The 6,497-nt window shown below is 45.2% G+C and overlaps 1 long non-coding RNA gene across 1 annotated transcript; it reads left to right on the top strand.

Moving 5' to 3' along the window:
- Positions 1-1,580: 1,580 nt before the first annotated feature.
- LOC118972045 (uncharacterized) lies at positions 1,581-2,959 on the top strand. Its single transcript, XR_005060841.2, has 3 exons — positions 1,581-2,218; positions 2,391-2,442; positions 2,710-2,959. It is a non-coding gene; the product is annotated as an uncharacterized lncRNA (long non-coding RNA).
- Positions 2,960-6,497: the final 3,538 nt, after the last annotated feature.

Raw genomic sequence — 6,497 nt, 5'->3', positions numbered from 1 at the left:
TTTAAAAAGCCTCTCTCATGCTACGATAAAACACAGCATTTAGGCTATTCAGAATCTGAGTGCAGCCCACCTACCTGTCACCATATACCTGTGTGCTCCCAGTCAGGCAGCATAGCCTTGGAGGTCACAGCATGGACTCAGGGCCTCCCTGCCCAGCCCTAGACCCCAGTTCTGCCACTTACAGGTTGTGTGACCTTGAGTAAGTTATTGGACTCTCTGTGCCTCAGTTTTGTCATCAACAAAATAAAGAAGTAATCATCCCTAGCTCATGGGTTTCTTACGAGGATTAAATGAGTTGAAGGACACAAAATGCCTAGAAGAGCTCTTGGCATGTAATAAGCCCAATGTAAATGTTCATTCCCATTGTAGCCCTCACTGGCTGTTTCCCCTGGCCCTGCCCCACCTTCCTCAACTCCCAGGAAAAGTAAATTTTTTCTCCCTCTGTCCTCCCAGAGCATGTGTCAGATTCCCCTACTCCAGCAGTTGTAACACTAGTTAGGTGTCTATGTATGTGTCTGACCCAATAACTGGAGGCTCTTGAGAGCAGAGAACATGTCTTACTTTTATGTCTTCTACTTGTATTGTGGTGTCTGGAAAATAGTACACGTTATGTATGAATGATGAAATGGTGAATGAATTGGCAGCAGAGGCAAAATGATCACTGCATAGGATTAGAGTTGAAACTGTGATTATCTGGAAGGGAGATAATAACAGCTAATTTCTATACCAGTAACACTCTATGCCAGTTAATCTCTGTAACAGTAATACTATACCAGTAGCAGGTAAATGTTTTTCATGTTCTTATATCAGCATATCACCAGGAATCAATTACCCAGCTCTGACTTTTTCTTTGCCTCCAGGAAGGGCTTTTATTAACTTAAATGTTACAGTGCTCATTTTAGTCTCTATAAATACAAACTGCACTATTCATGGCCTAATTCCTCCCCTACCTCCCATTCTATGCTAGATTTAGAAGAGCAACTTCCTATTTGACTGGAAGATCCTTGACCTTTGGTCTTGCTGGGCCGCTGGCAGGTAGCTCTGAGGGTCCTGTGATCATCAAAGTCATTGCGCATTGCAGGTGATGATAGCAAGGGACTGGGAGAGCTTTGATTTACAACTTGGATTAGAAAGAATTCGCCCTGTTCTGAAAAATCCCTACCACTGTTTGCTGCTTCATGCTCTGGGTGTGATTTAGAATGTGCTTGTAGGCAGTAGACTTCCACAGTTTGTACTAAACAACCAAATGTAACTACATGCCCCCAGCCTCTCCTCAAGGTTTATGACCTTGTTTTGCCTTGGTGGGTTCAGAGCACATGGCATGCCCTCCAAAGGTGCAGAGAGGGGACAAATCTCTTCCGTGTTCTCCTATTTTCTGCACAACCAGATCTCCCCAGTTAGATATTTTTTTGTGGGTAATTGATCTCCACAGAGATTTTTTTTTGCTGTCTAGCAGATGCATTGAAAATATGCACAGCATGTTGCCAATGTGCAGATCTGGAAGAATCTCTGAGCAGGAGTTGCCCCACCCGGCCAGAGGCCTGCCCAGGCACGTAGTTCTGTTTGCACTGAGAGCTCTGCTGCTCTGCAAGGTGATGCTTATCAACAGCGGCAAACAGGCTTCCCAGCTGACCTCCTCTCCTCTGTTCTCCCTACCTAACAGACTGGCAGGTTGCAGAAGATGCACCCAGAGAGTGTTTTGACTGTTCCAGTTTTAATAAAAGGCTGGAGGAAACACATACAATGGAAACCTATGTGCTTTTTGGTGAGATAAAGCATGATTTTGGGGGAGAGAAGAGGACAGAATCTGCTGAAACATAAGGGGAAAGAAGAATGACCAGCCCAGAGAATGCAGAGAGAGATGGAGGCCAGAATTCATGAGGGTTCGTTGGAAATGAAGACCAGAAAAGTGTGGACCTGAACAACCCCCAGCTGATGGTGGACAGGCTGCCTAGCAGAGAAGGAGCAGCTCAACACCAAGTTCCCAGAAAAGACTTCCAGGGAGCAGGCCCCGAGTTGTGGGTGTGCACTGTGAGATTCAGTGGGGACATTCTGGAACATAAGTGAAATAGCAGTAGCTATGGTGATAACACTGACAACCAGTTCTCTCTGGCTCAAGTCTGGAGCAGCATACAGGAAGGAAGCAGCCTCCACAAATCATGTGGACTCTCGTGAAGCCCCCATGAGAGCCAGCATTCTGTGTCAGGGCTTCTTGGTGGTAAGTGACAGAAACCAGCTTTAGCAAGTCTGAGAAGAAAAAAGATTTTAAAAGGCAGAGGTGGAGGGGTGGGTGACATAAATCCAAATGCAGAAATAAGACTGGGCCTCTGAAAGGGCTTTGAGCCAGGAATTTAAATACCTCAGATCTCTCTATGTGTCTTGTCTCACAGCCACTCACCAACTGACTGGTGGACTCTCGAGGGCACAAATCCCAGCTGCCAGGTGAGAGAATCCAAATGCTCAGCTTGTGTCAACAGTTCTCTCCTGAGTCTATCAACTCCAGCTGGGGTGAGAGGTCATGAAGCACTGTCATGGCCACTGGGAGCCACCCCGCGAGGATGGCAGGGAGAGGACTTCCGAGGGAAGCAGGCAGAAGGCATCCAACAGATGTCTATTCTGTCACTGCTCTCTGTTGCCACTGTCAGTGTTGTTCCTCTTGCTCCCTCTTCCCCCCAAACTTTACATGGCTGCCCTCTTCTCATTATTCAGATCTCAGCTCAGCTATCACCTCCGTGGAGAAATGTTCCTTGACCACAACAGCTGAAACAACAATCATGACCCCCCCAACCCCTTTACACTCTGCCTCTGTGAGGGACTGAACTGTGTCCTGCAAAATCTGTATGTTAAAGTCCTAACTCCCAGCACCCCAGAACGTGACTGTAATTGGAGATAAAGTATTTAAAGGTAATTACATTAAAATCAGGTCATTAGAGTGGGCCCTAATCTGAGTGGTATGTTTGTAAAAAGGGGAAATTTGGACAAAGACACGTACAGAGGAAAGACCAGGTGAAGACATGGGGAGAAGGCTGCCATCAGCCAGACAACGAGAGAGGCCTTGGGAGGAACCAGCGGCCCATGCCATGGTCTCGGACTTCTGGCCTCCAGAGCTGTGAGAACACAAGTCTGTTGTTGAAGCCACCTGGTCTGTGGCACTTTGTTGTGACAGCCCTGGCAAACCAATGCCCTCTTTACCCCTTTCCTTAGTTTATGTCCCCTAACAAGACAGGTCAGTATAGTATTGAGCAGACAGACTTAGTCTGGGCTCTGTCACCGTAATGGCAGCAGATATGATGGGGCCCGCTGGCTCTGCCAGAAGCCCTGTGGATGCAGAGAAGGGGCTGTGGGAGGAATGGGGGTCTTGGTGGTAGCTAGTGCAGAAGGCAGGCCTATGGTCAGGCCTGAGAAGCAGACAGGGGAGGGCTGAGGTGGTCAGAGATGAGGCTGGGCTGGAGAAGGGCCTTTCCACCTGCTGTGGCACTGGGGAGACCTTTTACCTCCTGGTGCTGCTGGCTTCCCTATCCAAGTAGAGGGGTCTCCCTTCTAAGCAAGTTAAGGCCTTAGCTGCACTGCTGAGGGGCTCTAGTTACAGTAAGGCAGGGGGTGGGGGGTCTTTGCCAACCAGCATTTGACATGTCACTGCCACTGGCCCCATTTCATTTGTTGACCAGCTTTTGATGAACCTGTTTGTTTGGGGAGCTGGAAAGGCTGGATTTTGCAAAATGGATGAGATGTATATTATGCCCCCATTAGACACCTCGAACATGAAGAGCATATGTGCAAATAACTGGGAACAGAAACAGCAGAGGCACAATCATTTTGTTCTGGAGTTAGAAATTTCTCTGTCTTCAAAGCATAAACTGTGTCCCCACAACACCTAGCATGTCCTCCAATCCCTCAGTCTGCCAGTCAGATGTTCCATATATGCCAACTCAGAATCCAGTTTTGGCATCAGACAGACTAACTGTCCTAATGCCTGACTCAACTTCTCACTTGTCACCTGGAAGTGTTGACACTCTGTGGACACTGACAGAATTGCTAAACTCACCACGGGTTCCCCAGAGTCCAAATGTGAAAACTGGAAAGATCTGTTTCCCCTCATCTGGCTGTTCCTGTGCTCTGCTGTCTGTAAAACACTATCAGTACCTCGTCAGAGCTTCACCTTTTGTGAGCCCTTCCTTCCGCATTTGGCCCCTGCAGTGCTGGCTTCTGGGTAGCTTCTCACCTCCTTTCTGGCTTGTCCCAGGCTCATTCCCACTTTTTACATTTCCATAATTCTCCTGTTTTCTCACTATCCTTCCTCCCAATTCCCTTTTCCTAGTAAACACTTGGCCCTGAAAAAACTAGCTCTGCTTTTCTCCTCCAATTAAGTTTTTCTTTCTCATTTTTACCCACCCTGAGGGACACCCTCTTTGCCCTTATCTTCATCTCCTACTCTCTGAATTTCTCTAACTAAAGCCCCCTTGCTCAGACGCCCCTATACCTTCTGGGCTGTCACCCGCTTCCCTGAATGTCCCCTCCCCCATGGAAAGACACCTCTTGTAGGGTCCTTGCTTTTGTATCAGGGTCCTAAAATCTCTGGATCAGTAGGAATCAGCTAAGCTATTGCTTGAAGGTATACTCTGGGCTTGGCCCTTACTTCAAACAGCACACTGATTGGTATATTGAAGCTACTCAATGATATTTTTATTGATCTTAGTAGATTGCTTTTTACCCTTATTTTGGAAGAATTTGTATAGCTTCCCGTTGGGTACTAATCAGCTATTTATTGCTCATTATAGCAAAATCCTTTTTGCTAGCTTTAAGGGGCATGAAATTGGCACCAAAGGATGGTGCATAGGGATGTGCAAGTGAGGAAGTAAAGCCAAAAAGATGTCTGATCACACAATTAAGTGTAAGTATGGCCTTTAAGCAGCGAGGGCCTGAGCTTTATCTATCTCTGAAATCACCATAGGTACCAGATAGAAAGGCAAGGGGGTGACTCATCCCTGATTTCCATAACAACCTGCTTGGCTATCACTTTTCCTTATTACCAGCAGCTGACCTCTGAGTGGAGGGATGCCATGTGGCCTCATGACTCAAAGTCTTAAGATTTACAACATTTTCTTAAGAGACAAATAACCATTGATTAATCATTTACTATGGATGATCCCTCAAGTAAATTGGCCGCCAGGTTCCCTCTTCAGAGAAGAGGGACATAATTAATTCCTCCTCACACAGTGATTCATCCCCCGCACACCATGACTTTTCTGTATAAGCTGGAGGAGACAGTGATGCAAGAACAGTAGCAGCCACTATAAGGCACTTACAAATTTATCCTAGAGGATGTCAAGCCACCCCAGTTCCATCAAGTGAGTCCTTTATGAGGACATTTCCCTCTTATGGTAGAGAACGAGATGAAATAATTTATCTTTATACAATGTGTTAATTATTTGGTTATTTTAGAGTGTATAGGAATTACTTAGGAACCAGACCATACTTGGTTTTCTTTCTAATTTACATAAACCAGTTCCCACAATGATTCTTTGCTCAGTGTTTTTCTAGATGAGTTGTAAAAGTTGGGACTTCCGGATTCTCTTCCTAGGTAAGGATGAGCTTGGAAAAGTAAATCACTTTCCCTGACAGTAAAAATGAGCTGATAATATCTACCTATTTCTTCCTACAGAAGATAACATGAGGTTAAAAGGAGAGTATACATAATTTGAATTTCCTATGCAAAATGTATTGAAGAGTTGGCTGATAATTGCTTTATAATGGAGTTGCTTTGAATAACTAGGTCTGTTTACCCAAAATAAGTGGTCAATCTTTAGTCAGTTCCCTGGGGAATAAACCTTTTAAAAAGGGTTACTTTTGTATTTTACAAACAGTGACTTATTAGTGAATTCTCCACTCTAAAATTTTTTATCATTTTAAGGGAGATTAGTTAATTAGAGGTAAGAGCATTGAAAGTAATAAAATCAAATGGCCACAGGATTTCTTCAGTGCCTACACTATGAATTTATTCACTTAGCAAACACTGAGTGCCTAACTATGTGTCACTTGGATCCATCGCATCAGTGAATAACACAGAGAAGAACCCTGCTGTCAGGGAGGGGAGTGAAGAAAGGCAGGGAGAACCACAAATAAACAGCAGACATAAGAAATAGTGAAATCTAAAACATGCTGGAAATTGATAAATACTATGGGAAAAAATAAGAGCATGGTGAAGAGGAACTGGGGAAGGTTAGAGCTGTGATTTTAAATAGGGTGGCAAAATAGTCAACTCATGAAGAATGTGACATGTGAGCAGACTTGAAGGAGGTGAGAGAGTTAGTCAGCAGACAACAGAAGAGATTTCCAGATACAGAAACAACCTGTGCAAGGATGTTAAGTTAGAATGAGTATTGTGTGCAAGGACGAACAGCTAGGGGACCCTGGTGGTCGGGGTGGGGTGAGTGAGGGGTACTGTTCTCCAACATCATGGGATCCCAAGCAGTCAACATTATAAGGCTAATGGGTTA

The sequence above is a fragment of the Manis javanica genome, chromosome 8, assembly GCF_040802235.1.
Source record: "Manis javanica isolate MJ-LG chromosome 8, MJ_LKY, whole genome shotgun sequence".
Taxonomy (NCBI): Eukaryota; Metazoa; Chordata; class Mammalia; order Pholidota; family Manidae; genus Manis; species Manis javanica.
This window is presented reverse-complemented; position numbering and strand designations above follow the sequence as displayed.